Source organism: Tachyglossus aculeatus, chromosome X4, assembly GCF_015852505.1.
Source record: "Tachyglossus aculeatus isolate mTacAcu1 chromosome X4, mTacAcu1.pri, whole genome shotgun sequence".
Taxonomy (NCBI): Eukaryota; Metazoa; Chordata; class Mammalia; order Monotremata; family Tachyglossidae; genus Tachyglossus; species Tachyglossus aculeatus.
The window spans coordinates 45460479-45473015 of record NC_052098.1 but is presented as its reverse complement, the minus strand read 5'-3'; the positions used below and the strand labels follow the sequence as shown (position 1 = coordinate 45473015).

The following is a 12537-nucleotide window of genomic DNA, read 5'->3' as shown; positions in this document are numbered from 1 at the left end:
AAAAGCAGGAAAATAAATCAGTCAGTAAAGCAGTTGTATTGATTGAACGCATACTCTATGCAGAGCACTGTACTAAGCACTTGGGAGAAGGCAATACTGTAGAGTTGGTAGACGCCTAGCTTGCCCACGATGAGCTTATAGTTAAGGGGGTGCTGAGGGAAGGGTGCAAATCCAAGTGCAAGGGCGATGCAGAAGGGAGTAGGAGAAGAGGAAATGAGGGCTTTCTCGGGGAAGGCCTCTTGGAGGAGATGTGCTTTTAATAAGGCTTTGAAGGGTGGGGAAAATGCTCATCTGTCAGATATGAAGAAGGAGGGAGTTCCAGACCAGTGGCAGGATGCGGGCGAAGGGTCGGCGGTGAGCCAGACGAGGTCAAAGTACAGTGAGTAGGCCGAAGTACAATAGCAGATCAAGATTTATTTCCTCAGTCACCATCACCAAGCAGTGCTTAACTTGAAATGTATTACCGCTGGGTGAATCTTGGATCTAAAATCGCGGTGCACAAAAGTCACATTTTCCAAATGTAAGACACTGTTCAGGAGCATTGTTATCTCCTTGTCTTGATAAATAGGATATCTTTGGGGAATGAGTGAATTTAGTCACAAAAGAATAAACATTTCAGGCCAAAGCTCAGCCAACTTTCTCTAAGTTTTGTCCATTTTTTCCCCTCTTAACCCCAAAAGCCACCATGGGGTACCTATTTGCCTAGGTAACATTCACTGGATTAGCTGCTGAGTCCAAGAACTTCACTTGGATTGTTCATGGGAAACTAGAAGGAAGGGATTACAAAGCCGACTGGGACAGTTCTGATACCAAGGGATGGAGTTGAAAAGTTTGAAGGACCTTCAAAAAACAGCTGTTTAGCAGGAACCAGCTGAAAAATCCAGTCAACTCAGGGTTGTTCAGGGATTGGTGTCTCGCTTTTTAGATTAATTAAATCTTTGCTTTCCCTCAGGGCCAACCCTAGGTGAATTTAGAGATCAACTGACAAAAAGTTTTGACCCCATACAGCCCTGGGGGGAGTTGGGCTAGAGCTTGCTTCGGCAGCGCATATACTATAATTGGAACGGTACAGAGTTTTAGCACGGTCCCTGAGCAAGGATGACACACAAATTTGTGAAACGTTCTGTATTTTTCAAAGCCTTATTGAAGCCACATTGCGTGCAAGAGGCCTTCCCTGACTAAGCCCTCCTTTCCTCTTCTCCCACTCCCTTCTGCGTCACCCTGACTTGCTACCTTTATTCATCCTCGCTCCCAGTCCCACAGCACTTGTGTACGTATCTGTAATTCATTTATATTAATGTCTGTCTCCCCCTCTAGACTGTGAACTCGTTGTGGGCTGGGAATGTGTCTGTTTATTGTTATACTGTACTCTCCCAAACGCTTAATACAGTGCACTGCGTACAGTAAGTGCTCATTAAATTCTACTGAAGGAATGAAGGAGACATATCTCATGATTTTACTCGTGCTGTACATCATGGAATCAGCTGACTGGGGTGGGGGCAGATGTGGAGATTGAGGTTGAGTATTTATCAACAATCAGTCCAAATAGCGATGGAAAATGTCTTCACTCTCTTGCTCCTACTCTAACTTCAGCCTTTCCAAACAACAAAGGGATGCTAAATAGTCTAGTTAATGGTTAATGTAAACTATACTTTTATGTTCTTTCATTCATTCAATCATTTATTGAGCGCTTACTGAGTGCAGAGCACTGTACTAAGCGCTTGGGAGAGTACAATACAACAATAAGCAGACACATTCCCTACTCCTGTTGTAATTGAAGATAATGGTCTTGCCGAAAAGAGGCATTCTCTATACCTGTTGGAACTACCAACTCTATTGTACTCTCTCAACCACTTAGTAGAGTGCTCTGCGCACAGTAAGCGTCCGGTAAAAATCATTGTTTGGTCAATAGACTGAAATATCATTTAAAAGAGTATTAGTATTGTTTTTGAAGATATATCTTCCCTCCCACTCCTTCTGCCCCAGACCCAAGGAGATGTTTTACAGCAAAGAGCTAGAGAAGCAGCATGACCTAGTGGATAGAACACAGACCTGGGAGCTAGAAGGACTTGCCTGCTGTGTGACCTTGGGCAAGGCACTTCACTTCTCTGTGCCTCAGTTCCCTCATCTGTCAAATGGGGATTAAGACTGTGAGCCCCATGGTGAAACAGGGACTGTGCCCAACCCGATTTGCTTGTCTTGATCCCAGCGCTTAGTACAGTGTCTGGCACACAGAAGGCGCTTCATAAATACCATCATTATCATTGTTGTTTTCGTCAGGCGATTTGGTTAGAGCAAGATGCAAGGATAGGGGAACATAGTAGCCATAACATGGTTGTGAATTGATCATCAATCAAGCAGCATGGCCTAGAGGATAGAGCAAGGGCCTGGGAATCAGAAAGTCATGGGTTCTAGTCTGGGCGTTGCCACTTATCTGCTGTGTGACCTTAACTTAACTACGTCAGTTAAGAAGTCACTTAACTTCTCTGTGCCTCAGTTCCCTCATCTGTAAAATACGGGATTAAGACTTGGAGCCCCAGGTGGAACAGGCACTGCGTCCAGCCCTCTTTATCTTGTATCTACCCCAGCGCTTAGAACGGTGCCTGGCACGTAGTAAGCGCTTAACAAATACCATTATTATTATTATTATTATAATTGAGCGCTTCCTATGTGCAGAGCACAGTACTAAGCACTTGGGAGAGTGCAGTACAGCAGAATTAGCAGACACGTTCCCTGCCCATTTGTCAAGCAGATCCAGAATCACGTGGAAACTCGGCCACGCAACTCCTGCTGTCTGTTGTCTCTTTGGGCAGGAGCAGCCACAGCTGCCCGGGTGGTCATGGTTTCACTTCATCTGCTGGGGTTTCTCTAACCAGTCCCCCACAGATACTCAGAGGCTACCGAGTTTAAAGTTCGGTGTTTACTAGAAAGGGATTTGAAGCAGTACAGATTAATTCCCTGTGAGGTGCTAATGATCACTGGTAGGCATCAGGTACGTGGTGAGAAAAGGGAAGTATAATAGTTAACTTCAGTCTTCCACAACCTTTCCTGGATTTCACCCAGGGTGATAGAAGCCACATACTGTTTCAGGTGTTTTTGAGCCGTGATGCGGTTGTTGAGGCATCGGGATTTTTGGACAACCTGGGGGTCTGTGGAAATGCAACTTCCAGGTTGTAGGAGAAATGCCTGTGTCGATCAATGAAGTAAGCAAACAAAGCATAATGGTAGTATTGCTTCATTATTGTGCTCCTCTTCAAGAACTCTGGTACATTATGTTGAACAAATTTCAAAGGTCCTTGTGGGTCGTAAATAACAGTAGGAAAATTGAATGACGTATTCAGAACTGTTTAAAAGTAAAACTAGCTAAGTTCAGGATCTTTTCTCATCCCCCCCCGCCACCATTGATTCTTTGCTATCTTAGTATTTGTGTGAATTTAAAGATTTTGAATTGATATAGCTGCCTGGATGAAAGGAAGGAGAGTTGTAGGAATTCTTATTTTATACATTTTTTTCCATCTCTCTGAGGTGAATGATTAAAATGATTTTTCATTCCTGGCCAGAGTGTCTTCCGGGCTTACCACTCTCATTCTCTACGCTTCCTTCATCCAAGGAAAAATGTAGGAACAGTTTGTCTTGCTGTAAAAAGCCGTATTTATATCTGAAACCCATTTTCTTCACGTTTTGACAAGATCGACTATCACTCCAAACTCCTTTTGATCAAAGTTAGTATTTAGATGTTGTGTGGCAGATAAAGTGTAATTTAACATTGAATTCATCAGTACCGTCATTAGTACTTACTGAGCGCCTACAGCACGCAGAGCAATATAGTAAAGAAACAGAGTCCCATCTGATGAAATGATATATCCAATTAAAGTCATACTAAATGAATGAATAAATGGAGCAAATAAACTGATACATGCAGAAGGGCCAAGGGTGGCTCTCCCTCTTTTAGACTATGAGCCCACTTGGGTAGGGACTGTCTCTATATGTTGCCAACTTGTACTTCCCAAGCACTTAGTACAGTGCTCTGCACACAGTAAGCGCTCAATAAATACGATTGATTGATTGATTGATTGGCTAATGGGCTATCCTGATTAGGAAGGTAGTTGAGGAACGCTTCCTGTAGGAGGTGTTTTTAGAAGGGCCTCCAAGGCGGGGGGGGGGGGGGGGGGGTATAGTTTGGTGGATTTGAGAGGGGAGGGAATTCATTCATACATTCAATCAATCATATTTATTGAGCGCTTACTGTGTGCAGAGCACTGTACTAAGTGCTTGGGAAGTACAAATCGGCAACATAGGGAGACGGTCCCTACCCAACGACGGGCTCACAGTCTAGAAGTTCCTTGCAGACAGAAGGGCTTGGGCAATAGTTCCACTGATGTCAGGAGCTTTGGATCAGTCAGTTAATGGCATCTATTGAGAGCTTAACTGTGTATGGAGCACTGTACTAAGCAGTTGGGAGAGTACAATACACTAGAGTGGGTAGATGTGTTCCCTGCACAGCAAGCTTACAGTCTAGAGGGACTCCACTTTAGGGGAATGTGAACTGGGGTGTACTAGAAGAGCAGAGTTTTGAAAAAGGTCTGTGTCCCCCTCTAGACTGTAAGCTCATTGTGAGCAGGGAACACGTCTACCAACTCGGTTATATTGTACTCTCCCAAATGCTTAGTATAGTGCTCTGCACACAGTAAGCACTCAATCAGTACAATTGATTGATTGATTGCTCTGCACACGGTAAGTGCTCGATAAATACCATAGATTGATTCACAAGGAGAGTCCTTGAGTCCAGTGGTTAGGAGAGTTTTGTTTGTTTTAAATGATATTTATTAAGCACTTACTATGTGCCAGGCACTGTACGAAGCGCTGGGGTAGATACACGCTAATCAGGTTGGACACAGTCCATGTACCACATGGGACTCAGATCTTGATCCCCATTTTACAGGTGAGGTAACCGAGGCACAGAGAAGTTAAGTGACTTGCCCAAGGTCACACCGCAGACAAGTGGCGGGGTTGGGATTAGAACCCAGGTCCTTCTGACTCCCAGACTGGTATGGAGATTGAAGTGAGTAGCCGTGCTCAGCGCTTAGAACAGTGCTTTGTACATAGTAAGTGCTTAATAAATGCCATTATTATTATTATTTGGGGGAGAAGAGGGATGTATTTTGAGTAGTTTTTAGAAAGATGATATGGGCATTTGTAAGCACTTATTGTGCACCGATCAGTGCAGTGTACTAAGAGCTGGGATGACTGTGAAAGAGGAGAACATGATTGGGGATAGAGAAGCCGCTTATGCCACTGGCTTTGGTACAGTGCACTGTACTAGGTCTAAGGAAACATAGAGTAACAAAGCGACACATTCCCTGCCTGTAAGGAACTTACACTCTCAGGCTCTTATCCCAATCACTTAGGGAGATAATAATGATTATGGCATTTGTTAAGCTGGGCTCACGGTCTAATAGATCAGCTATTGCTGCAGATCACTTGGGTCATGTTAGTAGGCTAGTTGGTCATACTCTGAGACAGCTTAAAGGGTTTGAGGGGTCCAACACCATCCTAAATTCCTAAAAGATGAGAAATAAAAGGAAAAACACCTGATAAATGGGTCATATTTTCTCAACTGCCTGAATGATAGTCCAAAGAGAAGCATTTTTGCAGTACGCCAGCAAACCACAAAATAGTTCTTTTTTTATTGCAATGGCACCACATTTGGTAAGCAATGGCACCACATTCTTTACATTGTAAAGCTATTGCAATAATAAACTTGAAAGTTTCTGTGTTTTGACAGCTCCAAACCCCACCCAGAAATAATGACCCGTAAAGAACTTCACTAGTTGATTGACCTAAACCTTTGGGAGGTGACAGAAAATGTGCAATTTAATCCCAGGTTGTTTCTCATAAAGGTTTTCCACAGCCGTTTAATGCTGAAAATGTATGAAAACATTCCTTGTTCTCGGACTCTCAGGTATTATCTTAAACTCAGTGCAAGGAAAGGCATACCAAAACTTCAGCTGGTTCAGAGCAAAGCCAGCTCTAAGTATAGTGGATCATCGGTCAGGCACCACTCTAGCCCCATACTCTACTCAGTCTTTGAAAATAATCGTATTTAAGACCTTTACTCAACTCTGGCATACGAATGCATTTCACAAACTCCTCCTTGAAAATTCTGTGGCTTTATACCCTTCTCCTGTGTCTCATAGCCAGGTTCCCACAGTATGTCTAGATCCTCACTCTTTTCCCTTGTTACCTCACTCATTCCTTCCCTCAGTAAATAACTCCCAAGTGCAGGACTCGATCAGTCAGTGGTATTCATGGAGCACTTACTGAGTGAAGAGCACTGTTCTAAGGGCTTGGGGGAGTTCAGTTGAGTAGGTAGGCACAATCCCTGCCCTCAAGGATCATACAGTATAGTGAGAGTGACAGACATTAAGATAAATTACAGGTAGGGGAGACAACCAAGAATAAAGATTCATTCATTCATTCATTCAATCGTATTTGTTGAACGCTTACTGTGTGCAGAGCACTATACTAAGCGCTTGGGAAGTACAGGTTGGTAACATATAGAGACGGTCCCTACCCAGTAGCGGGCTCACAGTCTAGAAGGGGGAGACAGACAACAAAACAACACATATTAACAAAATAAAATAAATAGAATAGTAAATAGGTACAAGTAAAATAAATAGAGTCATAAATCTGTACAGACATATATACAGGTGCTGTGGGGAGGGGAAGGAGGTAGGGCGGGGGGGTGGGGAGGGGGAGAGGAAAAAGGGGGCTCAGTCTGGGAAGGCCTCCTGGAGGAGGTGAGCTCTCAGGAGGGCTTTGAAGGGAGGAAGAGAGCTAGCTTGGCGGATGTGGGCATAAGTGCTCTGGGGGTGGGGTGAGTGCCAAAGAACCTAGGAGGTATGGACTCAAGTGCCGGGGATGATGGAGTAGGGAGGGAAATAGGACGGGGAGATGAGAAGTTAGTCAGAGAAGGCTTCCCGGGAGAGATGTGATTTCAGTAGGGCTTCAAAGTGGGAGAGAGTGGCAGACTGTCAGATATGAAGGAAGAGGAAGTTCCAGGCGGGTGGGAGGGGGTGAGCAGGGGGTTGGTTAATGGTGACATTGATAAGAGCTAAGCACTGTGAGAGAGGGTTGGTGTTAGGAGACCAAAAAGCGCGTGGGCTGGGTTGTAGCTTTCAGCTTCCTCATCATGGGATGAGAGAGCTGAGCCAGTAAAGCAGGGTCTTGAACCAGCTGTAGTTTTCGTATGCTTTTCCTTGCCCCGAGTTTAAGATAATACCAGCGAGTCTGAGAACAAGGAATGTTTTCATCCATTTTCAGCATTAAATGTTTGTGGAAGACCTTTATGGGAAGCAACCTGGGATTAAATTGCCCATTTTCGGCCACCTCCCAAAGGTTTAGGTCAGTCGACTAATGAAGTCAGTCGACTAATGAAGTATTTATTGAGGGCTTACTGTATGCAAAGCACTGTACTGAGCACTTGGGAGAGTACAGTACCACAGCAAACAGACAGTCCCTGCCCACAATGAGCTCACAGTCTAGAATGGCAATAGGGTTGTCAGTACAGTGCTGTCACCCACCTTCCCATCTCTTCCTCGTATCCTTTGCTGAAGAGGGAAGAGGTAGTTTCCCCACAATTAACTTGTGGCTCCAGGGTTTTCCTCTCTCTAAAAAAAAAAATTGACCCTGAATGTAATCGTCATCAGAAAATTACTAACCCACCTTTTTCCACTACAGCATTTTGAGAGAATTTTCAGTCTCGCTCTATATCCTGTAGAGTTGGATCGAGCACAGATCCCACTCAATAATTGCCTGTGGAGAAGTGATCTAACTTTAGTGTTACTATATTTACTTTGAGGAACTTGCTGTTCTGTACACACAGCTGACAAATAATCATAGGTGCTGGTTGAAGATAAAAGGAAGGCACCAAGCAATAATAATAATAATGGTGATGATAGTGTTTGTTAAGCGCCTACTATGTGCAAAGCATTGTTCTAAGTGCTGACAGTAATTTGGTGGTGTATTTATGAAAGACTCACTTTGTTCACAGTCTTCCTGTTAGCAGCTTTATTTCACTGTCTCTTTTACTTTATTCATATAGTAAATGCAGCAGAACCTTACCAGTTACTCTTCAGTTGCATGCACATTCTCATACTCACATTTTCAAACCATTAGACTCATAACAGATTGGCTGACAAATGTTAAGGAAGCAGGCATCAGAAATGCGATCCATATATTGCCACTAGAGAAAATTCCATTCACTGCTAATGGATTGAATTTTCATTGCACAATAGAATGCATTTGGTGCAGTATCTTTGGCTATGTAGGTGTGGGTGGGCTCCTTAAATTGTTTGCTTACTAATTCAGTAATTCAGAAAGGGTCTCTCAGTATTAGAAGGGTTTTGCTGTTATTAATGGAGCAGAATTAATGTGATAGGTTTTTGTTTTGATAGCCAGCTTTTTTCAGCTCTGAGTGTTCCAACTATGCTCAGACTAGCGGGGGTGGTTATGCCTGATGTTAAAATGGAGCCATCTCCTTGGGGTGCTGCAGTTAAACGTTCATCAGCATAGTTCAGGACAGAGGGGGAAAAAAACTGTTATTCAAATGAAATTGGGGAGAGGACTGAAATAAATCAGAATGACCAAATTGGATGTAAATTAGTGATAGCTCATAGACAGGATACCATTGAATATTTTAATTGCCTGTTGATAAGAGTTGGAAAAAATCTGACAACTAAACATCAAAGGTCTATATATATATATATATTTCATTGACATTGTTATAAAAACAAGCATCAGTGGTGGGCAAAATCAATCATTGATAAAAAAAATCAATTTGCTGGATTTGTCCTAGTCTAAAATACTTGGACTAGGCCTGGGGTTAGGGATAGAGAGAGGGTTTGGTGATTTGGTTTGGTTGTCTCTTGGAGAGTTTGTTAAATATTTGTTTGAGAAGGGCTAATTTCCAACTATTAGCTATGGAATTGCGGACCACCACCTGGTGAATTATCAGTGTGGATATGTAGAGCTGCCCTTCTTTTTCAAAGAAGATGCTATAGACGAAATTTCATACATAAATGCCAGTGTGGCCGAAAAGTGTGATGTGGGACTCCGCTCCTGGAGAGAAAACCTTCCTGTGACGGTGCTGCCCTCCAGGCTCTTACGTCTGTGATGGTGGTTTGATTTTTTTTCAACAGTCCGTTGCCGTATCACATTGTTGGAGGCTGTGTTGTCCTTCGTACTTATTCTGCTTGTGTAGGCCCTACCTCAGTTCACCGTACGGTAATTGCTTGGGTATCACTCTATCATCCATTCTCCTCACTGGTGCCACTCAGCAAAACCGTGTGGGTGAAAACATTACCTCACTGCTGGTGAGCTGGCTGGGATCCAGAACTTTGTTGCTGCTAATCTTGTCCTGCTACTTGATGTGGAGTGTCATTTGTAGAGGACGGTGAAATTGCTCATGTCTTCTGTACCAGGTCCAGGTCTAACAGAAATAAGAAAGGTTGAACAATGGCCTTATAGACCTGGAACTTGATGTCTTGATGGCCTATCATTGCCAAACTTCCTGTCGGTCTGTCAGAAAACATGTTGGCCTCTTCAGTTCTGTTTTCTGCTTCTTTGCTAACCCATTCACTGTTGGATGGCATCTAATCTAACCACAAGAATTTGAAGGCAGCAGGAAATTCTGTGTTGCCGATGAAAACCTGGGGTTATCTGTGGAGTTTCCTGGGTGCAGGCTGGAACATAACCTTAATTTTCTTCAGGCTTTTTGTCATTCCACTCCCTAGCAATATGTAATCATTTGACAAGCAGTGTCCCCCAGTGGAAAGAGCACAGGAATGGGAGCCAGGAGACCTGGGTTCTAATCCCCACCCCACTTTTTGCCTTGCCGTGTGACCTTGGGCAAGTCACATAATTTCTCTGTGCCTCAGTTCCTTAATCTGTAAAAATAGGGCTTAAATATGTTTTTACCCCTTAGACTATGAGCCCCATGTGGGACAGGAACTGTGTCTAGTCTGGTTCTCTTGTATCTACCCCAGGGCTTGGCCCAATGCTTGGTACATAGCAGGCACTTAACAACTAGCACAATTAATTCATGCCTTCAGTATCCCAAAGCTCTTGAATGTTTTGGGGGATTATTGCTCTTCTCACCTATGTGACTATATTAAAGGGGTTTTTTTTTCTTTAAAAAAAAGAAGAATCACCTTCTGGGGTGGTATGTCTGTAGGCCAATTGTAAGTAAAGTGCCCTATTTTGCCAAAATGTTGTTTTGTATTCATATCACCACCCCCAATTACAATAATTAATAACTTTCAGGTAAGCTGCCCAACGCTTTTCATAAATGTTCACCCTTACATCGTCCTTGTGAAGTAGGCAGGTACTAAGTATTTTTCCTAGACTGTCAAGAGACTTGGGAGTAAAGAGCTTTAGTCCTTTATTAATGTGGTCACAAGATCGAGAAGAAGTCAAACACATTCTTTATAATATTAAAAAGAATGGTGGTGGCTGTGGTTGAAAATCTCTTAGCTTGTGGGTTGTTTTTAAAGTTATAAACAGAAAATAAATAGGAGGGCCTGATCCTTTGCCTAAACATCTGCATATTGGGTTGACATTCTGAGTTACTGTAATGCGTATTGGCAGCGTTATAATGTATAAAAATACGCACACTCGAGAGAGCAGTTTATTATAGTATATATTTCTTTCTTTGTACAGTTTGTGAACATAATGTATATACAGACCTTTTTCAGAGGCTAAAATGTGGACAAGGAGAAACATGAGAAGTGTGTGTTTTTCATGTAAACATTGTTCTTAAAGTGATTTCAGTTGAGGAAATCGTTGCAGCCACAGTGCTGTGTATAGAGAGAATAGCTGAAACTGGGGTTGAGTTGGCCATTGAGTTTCTCAGCTACGTACATTTACATCGTGGCAGTTGTGTACCAAGGTCGGGTAAGTTGTCTGGCTAATAACGATTTCATAGTAAGACTTCTGCCGCTTGCCAGGGACTACTATTTATAAATAACAGAATTATTGCTCTACAGTTAGTAAAGTACTATTAAATTCCCTATACTGCTGTTGCTGCAGGCTTTGGACTCTTCAAAGTGATACCTTTCAAAAGTGTCATATGTGGAATCATAGTTTTTAAAATAAGATAAAATGAGAAAATTTTCCTTGTACCTTGTTACCGACCAAGCAGAACACAAGTGGCTAAAATCACATCAGTTTCATTTTGCTGCTCCTTCTGTCAGATCTGATAAAGCTACATTCAGCAAGCGGCAGTATAGATTTGAGGAGGCATTGAAAAATATTTAAGGTGATTGAAATGTTTGTAAACTGGGAGGCTGAAGTAGTTTTTGAAACAGAGCGAGGAGTTAACCCTGGCGAGTGACTACAATACACATCAGTTGGGAGCTGATTTCTCCCCCTCGGATCCTGAGATATGAATTAAGATTGACATCTTTTTCCCTTTCCCGCAACTGAAGTCAGAGTGTGGGAATTGAGCAGAGGGAAGGGGAGGGGAGGTTATGGAGCCTTTGGCTTATCTTCTTCTGAGACAGAGTGTTCCAGCTCCCCTCTCCTTCCTCCCCTCCCACTTCTGATGCGAAGAAAACTGGAAGTTTGTCGGGTGAGGCTTGCGAGTGCCACCGTTTTGTACTGGGCGAGCAGTTCCCAGCAATCTGGGAAGCCTGCAGCAGTAGATGCTCCCTATCCCCTCAGTCCCAGAATTTGAGGCCACACGGGGTAGACCCCGTGATTTTCAGCCTGCCGATCTATCCCCGACAAGTGGCAAACTTGAATGAGAGTAATCACATTTTTGCGGGTTTTTTGTTGTGTTGTTTACTACCTTTGCCCGGTGTTCCAGAGAATCTTCTGGGCGTTGGGGGTGGGAGTATTCAATGGGCCTGTTCCTCCTAGTGGGCTAGCACCGGGGGGGGTGAACCTGGGGACGGGGCTTTTAGAGGGCAAACGGGAAGCTTAGTGTTTAGGGACCCCGAATATCCAGACGAATCTTGGAGCCATTACAGGGATTTTAAAACGGGGTAGGCTAGCAACCCATAGAACCTGCTGGAGCCACAGAGCAGGGGAGGCAGAAGCCTCAAGAGGTCCTTTACCCGACTCTTCCGCAGCTGAGGGTGGGTGGGCAGACAGGAAGGGAGAAAAGCGATGAGAGCTGCCCTCTCCCTACTTTTCCCTGGCCCGAGAGTTGCTTCCGTAGCCAGTGGTAATAGTAATAATAATAATGATGGCATTTATTAAGCACTTACTATGTGCAAAGCACTGTTCTAAGCGCTGAAGCCGTGCGACCGAGGTGGGGAGAGGGCAGAGAGCATTTTTCTTCTTTCTTCTTCCTCCCCTTGAATTAAGGGGTCTTCATTTCTGGTTGGCCACAAGTTTGGGGAGGAGGTGGTGCAGATCAATGAGGTTAGGAAGGGACTGGTATCTTAGGTTTTTGCCCTGCGCCCTAGCAGATAGCATTTAAAGAAGGCAGGTGGTTTTTGCTTCGTGTGGCAGGCCAGCAGGGAGAGTTGAAAG

The 12537-nt window shown here is 43.6% G+C and overlaps 1 protein-coding gene and 1 non-coding gene across 2 annotated transcripts in view; both read left to right on the top strand.

Annotated features, from left to right (window-relative positions):
• COMMD10 (COMM domain containing 10) overlaps positions 1–12537 on the top strand; it is a 251434-nt gene that overhangs the window by 60542 nt on the left and 178355 nt on the right. The window lies entirely within an intron of this gene.
• On the top strand, positions 1031–1133 carry LOC119948333. The gene has a single exon (XR_005456736.1). It is a non-coding gene; the product is annotated as a U6 spliceosomal RNA (small nuclear RNA).